Source organism: Leguminivora glycinivorella, chromosome 12 (assembly GCF_023078275.1).
Source record: "Leguminivora glycinivorella isolate SPB_JAAS2020 chromosome 12, LegGlyc_1.1, whole genome shotgun sequence".
NCBI lineage: Eukaryota > Metazoa > Arthropoda > Insecta > Lepidoptera > Tortricidae > Leguminivora > Leguminivora glycinivorella.
Window position 1 is genome coordinate 23004163 of NC_062982.1, and position 17085 is coordinate 23021247.

The 17085-nt window shown below is 39.9% G+C and overlaps 1 protein-coding gene and 1 non-coding gene across 2 annotated transcripts in view; both read right to left on the reverse strand.

Moving 5' to 3' along the window:
• The window catches only part of LOC125232209 (tRNA dimethylallyltransferase), a 256267-nt gene that overhangs the window by 185377 nt on the left and 53805 nt on the right, over positions 1-17085 (reverse strand). The gene's annotated exons all lie outside the window — the stretch shown is intronic.
• Trnat-agu lies at positions 13127-13200 on the reverse strand. The gene has a single exon. It is a non-coding gene; the product is annotated as a tRNA-Thr (tRNA).

Here is a 17085-nt window from a genome sequence, read left to right on the forward strand (position 1 = left end):
TCATCATTATGGGAGAGCTAGACTGGAGCCGAAAAGGAATCCAAATAGGTTCAGAGTTCCTAAGCAACCTTAGATTCGCGGACAACATCGTTCTTTTTGCAAATACAGCACGACAGCTTGAAACTATGATAGGAGAGTTAAGCAACGCCAGCAGAAACATAGGCTTATTATTGAACCCATCAAAAACGAAAGTTGCCACGAACAGTAGAAAGAGAGCCCTATTATAGTAAACGATACAGTTATTGAATATGCCGACAGCTATATTTACTTGGGGAAACAAATCTCATTTAAAAAAACCAGGCACGAGGACGAGGTAGAGCGCCGGGTCAACATAACATGGAAGAAGTACTGGAGCCTCAAAGAAATTTTTAAATCTAAACTTCCATTAAAACTCAAAAAGAAAGTTATAGATTCGTGCATAAATATTACCTTGCCTATCATACGGAGCATAAACATGGGTTTTCAAAAAGGACATAAGAACGAAAATACAGTCATGCCAGCGAGCTATAGAGCGAAGTATCATGGGCATAAAAATACGAGACAAAATAAATAGTAAAAAAATTCGTGAAAAAACAAAACTGATAGACGCAGGCCAACACGCCCTGCAACTTAAATGGAGATGGGCGGGACACGTAGCTCGCATCACAGATGGAAGATGGACAAAACGCGTAACAGACTGGCCAGGCCCAGTCCGAAAAAGAGGCCAAGGGAGACCCAGGGATCGCTGGGCCAACGAAATTAAGAAAATAGCGGGTAGAGACTGGAAGCTTAAAGCGCAGGACAGAAAATTATGGAAACAAATGGAGGAGGCCTATACCCTAAGCGGGGCCATGTAGACCGGATTATTTTTAAGTACTTGTTTGTTAACCTTTATGTTTGCATGGAAATAAACGGCTTTATTATTATTATTTGTATGTCCTTTCCAGTTCTCGGGACCATGGGGTCCCGGACTTTTGGGAGGCGTGCGTGGCGCCGAAGCCAAGCCGGCCCTTTAAGACAGTTTAATTTAAAAAGTAATGTGACACTAACCGGCGATTATCCCTGTCTGCACTATAGTAATGCACCCAAGGACAAGCCCCGGTTAATGTAGAACTATTGTAAGAAAATGGTACAAAAAGAAACCGGGCTATTAGGTTGAGTTGCTGGTGGATTGGTAACGGTACTATCGGAAATACTATGGCACCTGTCTTGCTCATATGTTATAAAACATGAAAAATAGGCAGGCGGTGACTCGCCAACTCACTATATGGGTCCCCGAAAACGGCCGCTCGCACGGAGCGACAAGGGGACAACATTTCGTGAGCGGCTCAGGGTGCGGAGAGGTGTGCGCCGCTTTCTACCCAGTCTGTACGAAACAGCCACTGTGCCAACTCGCGTCTTATGCATATTTCACTTCCACCCTGCAAGCATATAGCTCTGGCACCCCACTCTGGACGGCCGGTTAAGGCAAGCCAGAGGTGAGAGTCCTGCGGTCCCTGCTCAGTGTTCACTCCGGCCGGCCAGTGAAGGCAAGCCGGAGGGAGGGGCCTGACCGACTCTCGGGGGCATGGGACCCAAGGGACGCCACTTCCCATTCAGCTCGCCACAAGCTGCCCTGGGGGCTTATTATTATTATTATTATCTTTGTCCGCATCTATATTTAATACCTGGACTGTACATACGTTTTGAACCCTTTAAATTTTAAATAGACGTTTTTGAGATTGAAATCTTTGGACATGGTTTTAAAAAAATCGAATTAATTTATCTAATTTAGAGCTTTTTGAAACGTTTAACCTGTTTAGAGAAATCAACATCCAATGGTGGGAATTTTTCATGAAATATGTAAACTTTACAGACAGACAGACGGACAGAATCGCAAGTGTAGCAAAATAAAGTACCCTTTTGGTAAGGAATCCAATAAAATAAATTAGATAAAAAGTACATTGCGCATCGTGAGGCGGAATCGGAAGTGACTCCGAGACTCGAGTTTGCAATATTCTTACGCTCCGAGTTACACACAACGTTTTTCATCACACTTCGTACTAGAAATTTCATATTTTCCTAGGGTGAACGATTTTTTTTATAAATCCTGCTCCGCCTGCCTGCTATAACACATTTAGTGCCAATGTGACGAAAAGAATGTAACTACCGTCATACTTAATAGGTAAAGTAAGATTTTAAAACTTTTCAATTTATCCATACAACTATCTGATTAGCGAGAACCGTTACCATTTTTAAAATACAAGCAATTAGTTCGAACATATTTCTTAAATATCCAAAGTAATTTGTAAACTCCAATTCTTTATTTATTTATTTATTTACTTATTTGCCTATTCATTTATTTAGTAGTACCTTTTTCCGGTTTTATTTATCTATTTATATATTTATCTTCTGTATGTAATGTCAAGACACACAATTAAGTACGCTATTACTCACACCTTACACCGCATACACTACACGCACAAACCCCACGTACCCTAAAAAGCACAGAAAACCCTACTTTACACACGCTAGCAACGACCGTCCCCACTCCGTCCGGGACCAGTCTGAAAACCAGCGCAGAGCCGTTGGCGCTGCACACGCTGAGACTGGGACCCTTTGCCTCATCATACATATTATAATAGGTTAACGATAGTTCTTAGGTTAAGTTAATAAGTTTGTCTTGTTTGTTATCCTACTTTGTTTGTTATTCTTACCTTTTAACTGTATAATGTAATGTTGTGTATAGGTACTTAGTATTAAGATGTGGCAATAATAGTACATTACATCAGAGGCCGGGAAAATGAGGATTTCCGGCCAAGTGGGTATATACGGCCGAGCGAGCGTGCGAGCGAGGCCGGATAGGGATACGAGGCCGGGAATCCGTTTTCACGCCGAGGCATGTATAGTGCTTTTCTCAAACATACAATGAAATTTAAAAAAATGCTCTAAAGGACAATATTTTACTTATTAAGTGACAAAATACAAATACACTCAAACGTCAAGTGTGACAAGTATCCAGGTCACACAAAAATTTAAAAAAAGTGACATGACAGTACTGACAGCTTACTTAAAAAAGTTACTTTGCAGGCCTAGGCCTAAAAAATAATATGAAATCCCTTTACAGTCCTCTCGAGTTGTTGCGCCCAAAAAGCGATACTTCCCAGCCCATTTTAAGGAACGTAAAGACAATATTTCATTGCATGTTTGAGAAAAGATTATTTTATTATTTTATTATGTTTTCTTATTAATGTATTTTTATGATAATATGGTCATATATGACAATTACAACCTTCGACATATATTATGACTAGTTGTGTAAAGATAAAGTCGAATGCTGCTTTTTACATATTTGTGGGGAAGCGTATAGTTACCAAATTATCGTAAATTATAGTGAATTACTACCTAATATGGAGATTTATGGTAGTTTTGAATCTTTGCAAGGAATAATTAATCTTTTTATTACCAAGTCTAATTAATATAGGTTCTTAAATTGTAACATAAAAATCATCAGCTACCTATATAGGTATTGTACCTAACCAAACGACTCTAGTTTTTATCACAGTACGAAATAAGATGGATTGGATCAGAAAACAACTACACATTTGATTATATTTTATTTCAATAACAAATCTCTTTCATTCAAATATCAGTTTAGATATGGAGACAATTGTCTAAAGTCAAAATTAAAGGGGTGCGAAAAATAACATAAATTGGTCCCTTAAACATAATTATCTTTGATCCCCAACAAATATAAACAAAAAAGAACGAAGGAAAAAATCAAAGGTTTTCTTTGTTCTTATTCGTTTATTAAGGGTAATCAAATCATTTCAAATAAAAACCCAGCAAAAGACCTTTAAATAATAATAAAAAAAAACAATAAAAACTGTCGCACTGTGCATGCAACATTTAAACTTTAAGATGCAACAGGAGTAAAAAATCCAAAATCGAATCGAGCTCTTAAGATAGTTTAAAAAATAAACCGTCGCGCTGCTGTCGAGATTATAAGTACCTACTGCGAAAACGGCGACTCATGTGTATTGAATAAAAATCGTCGATGAATGCTCTCGTACTCTACTGTTTCCTCCTCCAAACTCAAAACTTGCTTTCAGATTCAAATTCAGATATTTATTTATAAACATTCAATAAAGTTTACATGTCAGATATCTTATAGATAACTAAAACGTGTTATTTTACAGAAATATATTTTATATACAGGTACATACTCGTATAGGCATATTCAAACTACTCAGTACACGATTTCAGTGAGTGCAACGACCCCTATTCAGAAATTCGTTTATATTGTAGCATGCTAATTCAATAAGCATGTTTTTAAGTTTTTTAGTAAATATAGCATCACTCGGAGCATTCTTAATGTCAGTGGGTACACAGTTATATAGGTTAGGTCCGACAACATCGAGCATCTTGCGGGCCTTTGCTAGTCTGCGTCGCGGTGGCACTAGGAGGTTATGTCTGCGTGACAATCTTTGACTTGCTTCACCGTATGTTTTGTAGTCATTTAGGTTAGACCGGACATATTTGCAAGCTGATAGAATAAAGATACAGGGCAAAGTCAGCACTTTGTGTTTCCTAAATAGGTCCTGAGCCGGGTGATCTGTAGGTTTTCGGTCTATAATGCGTAAAGCTTTTTTTTTGTAAAATGAGCAGCCTGTCCCGGCCAGCGGATGCCGCCCAGAGATCTACACCTTGTATCAAAATGGAGTGAAAATAGCCAAAATAGGCTTTCTTTAAGTTTTCAGTTGATAACGTTGGTGCCAGTCTCGAGAGGGCATAGCACGCCGAGGACAGCCTGCCGCACGCGTAGTCAATGTGGGGAGACCACGTCAGCCCGGCGTCGATCAGAAAGCCCAGGTACCTGGTTGCGTCGACCTGAGGGACGGTACAACTATTTACTACTATGTTTAGTGGAATGTTACTTTTTCTTAACCTGAAATGTACTATATTAGTCTTTTCAACATTAAGCAGCATCCCGTTTGTCGAAAACCACTTAGTAATCTGGCCCATTACATGCCCTAGCTTCAATTTCAAGGCGTCAATACTAGCCGCGTTCACTATGAGACAAGTGTCGTCGGCGAACATCACAAACTCAGGGTCACCACAGGCAGTAGTAATATCATTTACCAATAATAAGAATAGGTTATTTCCCATTACCGAGCCCTGTGGTACTGCACAACTTCCTATCTGCTCAAGGTCAGACTTAGTGTCGAGGACATATGTGCTTTGTTTGCGGCCACTCAGGAAGGAGGCGATGACGTCATGGAAACTTCCCGAAATATATTATACCATTTCACCCAAGCTTTTTACGGTGGTACTAGAAGACTCTAAGACCAAATTAAATTATTTCATAGGTGGTATATACTGGGGAAAGGCTTTCTAAGGACGGCGAATGAAACACACGTAATTCGAGACTGACATTTATTTTATCTGCCGGTAGGCGGCAGAAAACCAAAGTACCTACATTTCATACAATATATAGCATTCTCCCTTCATAGTTTTTTATAATTTTACAAACAGCTGTAGCAATACACAATTACATCTGCTTAAGTTACTTAACAAAAAATATCTTAAACTAAAAAAAAATATATATATAGAGGTATTTACTACATACTACAGGCACCTGTAGTTGAGTTGGTAAGCAATACAAACCATGTGTAAGAAATAGTACGAGCAGGTACCTGAGTATTAGATTAGCGGTATACAACATAGAACCTTATCCGTTATGAGCATACTGTCTAAATTTAATCATTTAACAAATACTATACTTAAATCTACGGTAAACTAATACAAGTTTTATGTTACTTTTGCATTAAACAAATAGGTAATAAATATGACGTATATATGGGTGCTATGGGTCTAAAAAAAATGAAACCGAACGGTTTAGTCTATTTCGAAACCAAATCTTTTAGGTGGGATGCGAGTCCTTTTAGGTCTCGGCACGTCGTCTGACCTCGGTACCTCTGGTGGACGGGGCGGGGAGCGCGCTTCCCCGGCCGCCGCTGGGCTAGCGGGCGCGGGCGCGGGCGCGGACGCGGAAGCGGGCGACCCGTTCTGCTCCTCCGGCGCAAGAGATGACTCATTGGGGGCCGCTCCAGTTGCATAACCATCGATAGCAACATCGTTAGATTCGTTCGTCTCGTCTGACAAGATCGAGTAATCGCGGTGCAGCTGGTCTATGTGTTTTTTAAATACTTTACCGCCGCTTTTGATATAATACGTCAGTGGACCGACACGATCGCATACCGTACCGGTTTCCCACGCAAAATTATTATTTTTGTAAAGTTTAAAATATATTCGATCTCCTACGGCGAATTCTCTCAAAAAACCTTTCTTATGATTAATTTGCTCGATTTGCTTACGTCGTACCGTCTCGCTCACACTCGGCCGCAGTAGGTCAAAGGTGGTACGCACCTCCCTCTTTAACATTAGGCTCGCCGGTGTCCTGCCAGTAATCGTATGAGGGGTTGCTCTGTAAATAGATAAGAAATCTTCCATTGCCGTATCTAGGTCAACCTTATCGCGTATAGCTTTTTTTAATGCTGTTTTCACAATTTTTACGCAGTTCTCTGCGGATCCGTTGCTACAAGGTTTATAAGGTGTCACTGTTATATGATGAACCCCATTGTTTTGCAAATAACTCTTAAACTCATTGCTATTGAACGGTGGCCCGTTATCCGATACCAGTTCGAGCGGGAACCCGAATTGACTAAAAATATGGCGCAATTTCGAGATCGTAGTTTTGGCGGAGGTGCCCGGCACGCGGAACGCTTCGATCCATTTCGAATGAGCATCTACAATAACAAAATAATAAAGTGTATTATTCGTTAATGAGAAAAAATCGCAATGTACGCGGTACCACGTTTCTTGTGGCCATACCCACGGGTGCAGGGGCGCCGCCGCGGGCGCCGCGCGCTCGCGCGCGCACGTGTCGCACGCGCGGCACACACGCTCGATGTCGACATCGATGCTAGGCCAGTACACATAGTTACACGCCAAACTTTTACATTTCACCATACCTTGGTGAGTTTCGTGTAATTGATTTAAAATTTGTTCTCGTAAACTAGTCGGAATAATTACACGATGGCCATATAAAATGCAACCTTGCTCGATATTCAAATTTTGCCTAATATTGAAGTAAGGCTTGAGGTCTACGCTGTTACAATACAACCAATTTGTTTTAATCGCGTTGGTCAGTTGTTGTAAAATTTTATCCGTCGCGGTGTTCTTCGCAATTATTTTGTAATTTATCGGGGCCGAGTCTTCTACAAAATGTAGGTACGTATCGACACGTGATCGAACATTATCATCTGGAACCGGTATTCTAGACAAACTATCCGCTAAGCAGTTATGTTGGGTACCAATGCATTTCACTTCATAATTATATGCGCCTAATATTACCGCCCATCTTTGGAGTCGGCTCGCTGCCATAAGCGGTATTCCTTTTTTTTCGCTAAATATGGACGCTAACGGTTTACAATCTGTGACCAGCGTAAATTTCCTGCCAAAAATATAATCGTGAAATTTAGTGACCCCAAAGATAACCGCTAAACCCTCTCGACAAATCTGCGCGTAATTCTTTTCGGCGGCGCTGAGCGTGCGCGAGGCGTGCAGCACGGCGTGCTCGCGGCCGTCGGGCCCGCGCTGCGCCAGCACGGCGGCCACGCCGCCCGGCGCCGCGTCGCACGTCACCGACGTCGGCCGCCCCTCGTCAAAGTGCGCGAGCACGGGAGCCTTTGCTAATGCCCGTTTAACTTTATTAAATGCCGCGTCGCACTCCGCGCTCCACACAAACTCGTTCTCCGTTCTTAAGAGTTCATATAGCGGGCTTAGTAAGTCGCTTAGGTTTCTCAAAAATTTACCATAATAATTCACTAAGCCTAAAAAAGCTTTTAATTCTTTCACGTTAGTTGGCAACGGCGTATTATTAACTGCATCGACTTTACTTATCTCTGTGTGCAGCCCGTCAGCGTCAATTATATATCCCAGATACGATACCGACGTTTGAAAAAAACTACATTTGTTCGGCGCAACACGTAAACCGCAATCTGATAAAATACTAAAAACTTTCAACAATCGTTTCCAATGATCTTCGAAGTCTACACCCGACACGTTCAAATCATCCAAATAACACGTAACATATCGCATTCTAAATAACTTATCCATTATTCTTTGAAACTTATTCGGTGCGCACTTAATTCCGAACGGTAATCTATTATAGCAAAACATCCCGTGTAACGTAACTATAGTACATAACTTATATTTATAAACACATAACTTTTTTGAATCTTCTTCTAACTCAATTTGTAAATATGCTTGACTAAGGTCAATTTTACTAAAATATTTTCCGCCTTGGAGTGACGAAAATATATCATCTATTCGCGGAATAGGATACTTATCATCGACTAAAACCGGGTTAAGGGTTGTTTTAAAGTCTCCGCAGAGCCGAACGTCTCCATTTTTCTTGAGAACTGGCACCACGGGAGTCCCCCAGTCTCTCCACTCCACGGGCGAAATGACGCCGTCGCGCTGCAGCCGCGCTAGCTCGGCCTCCACGGCGGGCCGCAGCGCGAGCGGCACGGGCCGGGGCCGCCGCCACACGGCCGTCGCGTCACTATTAATTTCTAATTTCAATTTAGTTTTGTTAAAAGTGCCAATACCGTCCGCAAAAACGTTAGGAAATAACTTCATTAATTTGCTGCAGATATCCTCGTTACTTAATTTTACGTTCACCGAATTTACGTTGTTGTCATCTATGTGTGGAAAGTGTATACCGAAAGCCCTCAACCAATTACGGCCCAGCAACGGCAAACTGGTATTGTTATCGTAAACGATCAATTTCAATCCGTTCACCGTTCGGCCACCGAGTTGGACCGAACACATAATTTGACCTTTAGGTTTCACCTTTTGACCACCATACATTGTTAAATTCGACTCGCAAGGGTATAATTTACAATTTTTAAAATGTGTTTTATATGTACCAAAGGATATAATACTAACAGCGGCACCGGTGTCACCTTCCATCACTAACGGAACATTATTAACGTTTACCTTAACCATCCACTTAACGTCCGGTTCAGCATCGTCGTCGCTCAGCTGATACACCTGCAGGCACCCGTCGTCCGAGTCGGACCCGTCAGATAGCCGTCCGTCGGTCACAATGTTATGCACTCTCTTGGGATCTTTTCTAAAACGACACATTTTGGCGATATGGCCTACGTCACCGCACACATAACACTCACTATTTTTAAACGAACACTGCTGCTCCGGGTGCCGTCCACCACAACGATAACAATGTCCCCCTGACGACGACGACCCTCCTCGGCCGTAGTCGCCGTTGCCTCGACGCTGAGGCCCGTGGCGCGAGCCTCTCGCCCGCGCGCCGCCGCCGCCTCGCTGGCGCGGCGCCCCGCCGCCGACCGCGAACACAGGCTCCGCCTCGCCGCGGGAGCCCGACGCGGCCGCCGGGGACTGAGCCGGCCCCGCCGGCGCCGAGTCTCGAACGGCCGCCTCCAGCGACAACGCCAACTCCGTGGCGCGTTTGAACGTGAGCTCGTCGTCCTCTGTTAGCATTCGCTGCCGTATGCGCTCACTTTGTAGGCCGTAAACAAATTGATCCCGTAAATTTTCCTTTAAGATGCTATTATCCGTAAACTTACAATGTTTACTTAATTTCTTTAACTGCACGAGGTACTCGCTTATCGTTTGACCTTCGACTTGTTTACATGCCCTAAAAATCATTCTCTCGGCGATCACTGACCTTTTAGGTGAGAGATATTCTTCGACTAAGGTTACGATTTTTTCAAAACTAACACTTTCGGGAGTTTCCGGGTAGCACAAGTCTATGATAAGATCCAGCGGCTCGGTGCCCACTACCGCAACAAGGTATTTTGGAAAATCCGCAACTTTCACATCATGTATAGTGAACCACGCCTTCAATCTGCTCACGTAAGTCGACCACACGTCAACATTCATTTTAAATTCTTTAAGGGCACTAAGGTCAGGTTTTTTATCTTCCGACATGATTTTAGCACTAAAACACTTCTTAGATACCAAATTTATTCACTGGACTCGTCGCCAAATGGTATATACTGGGGAAAGGCTTTCTAAGGACGGCGAATGAAACACACGTAATTCGAGACTGACATTTATTTTATCTGCCGGTAGGCGGCAGAAAACCAAAGTACCTACATTTCATACAATATATAGCAATAGGAAATATTTTAATTTGTGTTTTTTAGTAGACACACTACTATTATTTAACTATAAACTGAAATAAATGTCATATGCAAAGAAAAAATGACCAAGGCCTCCAAGTGTCCGATGCTGGATTCGAACCAGCGTACTCCGTTATAGCCACGGATGCCTCAAACCACTCGGCCAACCGGTCACGGCGGCAAGGGTCGAAAATTTTCAAGTATATGACACAATTACCGAAGGCTAAGGCACCCCCTGCCATCTCTGAGGTAGAACCGGAACTAGTTCGACCTCCTAACTGAATCAAACCATGTGATTACGAGTTAGCGAAGAGAGATGGCGCCACCGACGGACGGACGGACAGACAGACATGGCGAAACTATAAGGGTTCCTAGTTGACTACGGAACCCTAAAAAAAGCCCAACTTCCTTTAAGCGTAGCCAATTAACGCTTTCGTTTATTAATTTAATTAAAAAGACATTAATAACGTTATTTCACGGTCGAGTTAAGAGGGAAGATTTTGATAAACGCTCATTAAGGGTTGGTGTTCATGTAACTAGCACAACTTTCGGTTCTTGCGAACTAATAGTATGTAGTAATGTACTTATATTGACCGGTATATAATCGTGATTACCTTTGCTTTTTTGTGCGTCAGTGTTGGCACTGAGAGCGAGCGCAGCCGACACCGACGCGCGCGAGGGAGGGTAGATCGCGCGCTGATGTCTACGCAATTTTGACATCCACCCGCCTTCTTCAGTTTTCCGTGATTATGATACATGCAACTGCGTCGAAATATCGGGAGCTCGACAAAAATCAAAAAGGTATCACGGTCTATATCCCGGTCAATATAAGTCTAATGAAAGTAACCGTGTATCATTCAAAACTCTCATTAATAGTATGTGATCTCCAATTACACATACACAGATATATACACATTTTATTACCTTATTGTAAGCACTACCAATCACGGAGAAATTGTGTTCCGGCCCTTGATTCCCTGCCCACTTTTCTTTTATAAAAATCGGGAAAAATACAGTTCGCACAAGAAACAGTTCCGACTCTTTATTGTGACAACACAAGTCTATAGAAAGATTTTTCACCACACCAACTGATATAAAGGCTTACTTTGCTATTCGAAAACAGATAGCAAAATTGCATTTTTATCCAAAAGAATTCAAAGTAATTTCATACATATTTTAACTGATATTGTTGCTGATCTTGAGCTGGACCTATGAATGATGATTTTGAATCATAAAACTTATATTGACCGAGATATATATTTGTATCTTGTCAAACTCTGTTTTTGCATCGAATAAGTGGATCGAATATAACAAATAGACACACTTGTTCTAACATCAGTATCAGAATTAAACTATTTTACGATGCATAAACTTTTGCGCATTCTACGCACGCTAGCGTATTTTATTTAGGTAGATTTTCTGTGTTCGAAAGTGATGTTATGTTTCATAATATCATATAATAATAATAATAGGTTTCCAAGTGAACGGTAGCCATTGTAGTGAAGCTTTCTAGCCCGCGGATGATCCATTGTGGTAAGACCCTGACATTTACATCTTGCCCCGAACGTCCGCTTTGCGCGGCATTCCCCTGCCGCGTGAACTTATGTACCTATCTGAGTTTAGGATCTCAATTATAATACGGCTGCAATATTTTATTATTAATTCGCAAGAGTATTACAATGAATTGTAAAGACACCTAGACCACGACTGGGAATTTATCGTATTTATGTTAATACATTTTTTTTTAACTTTTTCAATTTGATGAAAAGAGCGTTCCTATCTTAAAATATTGGTATTGCACGTTTGCGAGTGTCCATGGGTGATGGTTATTGCTTTCCGAAAGGCGATTCATCTACAAGTACAGTCACAGACTTTTGTTGATCCACTTCTAGCTCATTTTAAACTGGGAAGTCGTAGCTTAACAGCTATGCTTATCTCTGAAATATCCAGTTCAAAATAAGCTAGAAGTGGATCAACAATTAAAGTCCGTGACCGTACGTGTAGACTCATCTTAATCATAAAAAATAATACGAAACGACAGTGTAAAATAAAATATCTATATATCTCGTCATGCATTTTCATATCTTCATTTATTTTCAATTTCATTAGTTTTAGGTACCTATCAAATTAAATTATTTACAATATTAATTGTAATATGTTGCCGGACCTTGACAGAGTGTCTTTTGAGATCGCATTAGAATTAGAACACTATGAACCATGTGAGTTTAAAGTCCCTGTTACTAAACCCCACTATTACGTAGAAAAATGGCTAAGGAAGCATTGATTGTACCCAGGAAAGTTAATTATTATGGAAAAAGGTTTCAGATCTTATCTTGTACCTAATATTTATAAAAATATACTTACCACTAAGCATTACAAAAAGCACCAGGAAAAATGTATTTAAATCGAAATTTAAAAAGTTTATGTTGAAACAATTTGAAACTGATAGTAACTTTAGTTAAATATTTAATTAAAATAAAATAATTTAGTAAGTAGTATTAAGTAATTCTAACTATGTTTGTAACTTGTACTAACACTTTAGCACCTAAGTTTAAGAAACAACAGTAAATGTAATGAAAGGGAGCCTATTCCTGCCAACAAACTGTTCTACAGTTTGGCGGAAATTGTAATGTAAAAAAACTATTTTTTATTGAATAAATAATTTAAAATTTAATTTTTAAATCAATTTCATTAGTTTTAGGTATTTGAATAGGTACCTGCTAGGTAAGAATACTGAAAAATAAAAATCACTAAAAACTTTTTAGGATTTCTTATTTTTAAGCTATGATGACACCTAATCCCAGTTTCTCTGCTACCTACACCTCTTAATGATAAAAGAGGCAAAAGATTTTTTTACTCAAAACTTCACAAAAATACTATAAAATAAAAATAAAACTAGCATTCGACAAAAAAAAAGCAAAAATTTAATCCACCTTAGGCCCCGACGAGATTCGAACTCGTGATCTCCTGTTTACTAGACAGGCGCTTTAACCAACTAAGCCACGGCGCCGCTTGTACGCAGCGGCGAAATTGTGTATCACTTCATTGGAGCGCGGGACAGCGACGTTTTGTCCTTATGATATCAATAGTGACGTAAATGGTGATTATAATAAAGTAGATTATGGAACTTATGGACTGTAAAATGTAACGAATGTTATTTTAAGTCTGAAATACTTGTTATACATAATTTTTTACATAATTAATGACATAAACATTCCCAAAAGGGGTAGCCAGGGCACATGAAGATAGGAGGATAAAATGATAGGAGATAAGATAAAAAAATAGCAATTAAATATTTTTTTACACTTACATAATTTGAATTGTACTAAAATTTTCTACGCTGTGGACACCCGAAACACCAGAGGGATAGAAGTTGTCGGCTTTTAACATGGGTGTACGCTCTTTTGAAGGATATTTGTTAACAAATCAGTAATACATATGTATAATGATGGTTTCTAGTACAGATTACCGGTTACACAACGTATTTAAACGCAAATATTAGCGCTCGTCCTTGACCGCGGTTGACCCCGCGGTGACGCACGCTTCCGCCCAAGACGGGCCCTTAATATACCTACTTTAAGATTGGGTGTACAATGTTCATTGTGGCCAGTACGTTGACTTTATCTATGTACCTACTGGAAAACGAACGTATACCGGGTGTTTCTGTAACACGGGCAAATTATTAAAGCTAGAGATGGGCCGAATATTCGGTAAATACTCGGTATTCGGCAAGTTTTTCAATGTTCGTATTCGGCCGAATAGTTCGGTTACATTGCCGAATATTTACCGAATAAACAAAGTAAATAAATAGCGTAAGTTATTTCGTTTTTCATCGGATAATGTCATTCTATTTCAGCATTCTAAGGAACCACCAAAGGGAGATAAAATGCGTTAAAATATATACTACAACAATTATGTAAAAAAGTAAAAATAACGTAGCTTAAGAAACAATAATCAAAATTTTCTTATGCACTGAATTATAGGAACATTAAGAGCCTTAGTACCCATTACCAATCATTGAAAGTTTTTAACTTTAAGCCAGGATTTAAAATATGGCGGAACCGAATATTCGGCCGAATGTTCGGTTCGGTAACAGCTGAACCGAATGTTCGGCCGAAAATCCGTATTCGGCAAAGTCCGTATTCGGCCCATCTCTAATTAAAACACATACATGATTTTGTAAGTACTCTAGCCAACCTTTGCACAGTGACTTTTGAGGTCATAATTAACAAATTTTATTATAGGATCTCGAAATCGATCTCTAAATCGCGAAAAAATGTTGGGCCTTTTTGCAAAACAAATACATATGTATTACAAACCTGATGGAAAGTGAACACAGTCTAAGATGGAGATCACCGATTCAGTAATAGCCTATTCACTCGACTTGCCGACTCACCGAACCGAGGTCGTATTTTTCAGGGAACCGATGATGGCAGCGCATATAGAGGTACAATATTACTAGAGATGGGCCGAATATTCGGTAAATATTCGGTATTCGGCATATTAGGCAAGTATTTTCAATGTTCGTATTCGGCCGAATAATTCGGTTGCATTGCCGAATATTTACCGAATAAACAAAGTAAATAACTAATGAAGATCTTGTACGTATTCCATTGGAGAATAAGCTCGTATTTTAGTAGCTTTTCAAGGAACTGCTAAAAAGAGAGAAACCTATGAGTCAAAATATAAATACTATTGTTTTGTAAAAAAGTCAAAAAATCGTATTTTAACAGTTGAGAAGAGTTCAGAGTCGTTTTAACTAAGTTTTAGTTATCCACTAAATCATAAAAACATAGTTGTAGTAACATATATGTAGATAACCATTATCAATCGTTTAATAGTTTTAAGGAACATCCTCTTTAAAAATATGGCGTAACCGAATATTCGGCCGAATGTTCAGTTCGGTAAGAGCTGAACCGAATGTTCGGCCGAATATTCGTATTCGGCAAAGTCCATAAATATTCGGCCCATCTCTACATATACTAGTACATATTCCAATCCTCTGCAGTCCGCATCACATGAGGCGAATCGGTGTTTGCTGTATTAGTACTTACCTAATATTGAATTTTTACAAATTATTAGACCTAACTCCTAAGTATGGCGAAATGAACTGCCTACCATATGAAGTCGCGAGGTGGTCGTCATATTTTAAGACGGTTAAAAATTTTAGACTTCGCTCATAATATGGCCATTAATATCATCAATAGTTAAGTGTTCAGCAAAAAACTAATTAATGGGTATCACATTTTTACACCACACATATGCCAAGTGATACAGATAATATTCCAAAGTCTTACCAAGCACGCCAGATTCATAGCTTCAGAAAACCAGTGTAAGAAGTTTTCTGTAGTTAGCAAAGTATTTTTCTCCTCACTAGTTCGGAAACACGTGTTTTGTCCTTTAATACCAGCGGGTAAAAACGCATTTTATCCACTAGTGGGTAAAGTAATTTGACCTTGAATAAAGTCAAATTAACTGCTTTAAAATTGATAAAAGTAGGTGAATCTAGTAATAAAGATGATTTACCACCTGTGGAACTACTGGAAGCAGTGATAAACGCATTTTTTGCGTTTTAGTTTCCTCGCTATAGTGAGGAGAAAAGTTTCGTGTTACACTCGGGTGCAAATGTATTTTACTTCTCGTGTGTTAAAAAACTCACAAGTTCAGGATTCTATTCTCGAACCACTCGCTTCGCTCGTGATTCAACTATAGAATCCTTTCGCTTGCTCGTTTTTCAATTGCACACTCGGCGTTAAAATACAACTTTGCCCCCTTGTATAACAAATAACTATTTCTTGTAAGATCGAAATTTCAAAGGGCCGTACTGATAAACGTCGGAAGATACACGTGCGAAGATGGAATTCGTAATTCGTGTCGATTTTTAGTCTTCGGTTGTGTTTTAATCTATCGCCACTCGTGTCGAATTTCCTCTTTTCCGCACTTGTTATACTTACTTAGGTACTATGTATTTTAAATACCGTCTGTAGGTATTTAGGTAAGGGTGACAAAACAGAGATACTACTATTGATGTGCCGATGGAAACTTTCCAAAATTGCGAAGTTTTCAACATATAAAAAATTCTGAAACTTTCCTCATTTTTAACCCCCGACGCAAAAACGACGGGGTGTTATAAGTTTGACGTGTCTGTCTGTGTGTATGTCTGTCTGTCTGTCTGTATGTCTGTCTGTCTGTCTGTCTGTCTGTCTGTCTGTCTGTCTGTCTGTCTGTTTGCCTGTCTGTCTGTGTGTGTGTCTGTCTGTGGCATCGTAGCTCCCGAACGGATGAACCGATTTCGATTTAGCTTTTTTTGTTTGAAAGCTGAGTTAGTCGGGAGTGTTCTTAGCCATGTTTCATGAAAATCGGTCCACTATGTCGCCGTCGGGGGTTTTTTCAAAATTTTAATTTTGTGGTTAGGTTATTATATGGAGATTAAAACCTTTCCATTTTATAAACTTAAATTTTCCTATATTTACTTATTTAAATTTTTTGCGCGTTACAGGAAACACCTGGTATACCTACTGGTCAGCAAAAAACCATGGCGCTGTAAGCATTGTGAATACAACGTCGCACAAGTACCCATTTATGAATGAGCCGTCCTTGACAGGGCCTCAATGAATATTCTCGTTCAGGGTGACGGTGACGTCACATTTACAAGCATCTGGCCGCATTTCGTGTATTAGAAATCGCTCGTAAGTACAAACATGCATACGCATGCTTTCAGATTTCCGTTGCGTAAGCATTTTCATACTAACGAGCGATTTCTCATACACATAACCTAACCACAAAATTAAAATTTTGAAAAAACCCCCGACCGCGACATAGTGGACCGATTTTCATGAAACATGGCTAAGAACACTCCCGACTAACTCAGCTTTCAGACAAAAAAAACTAAACC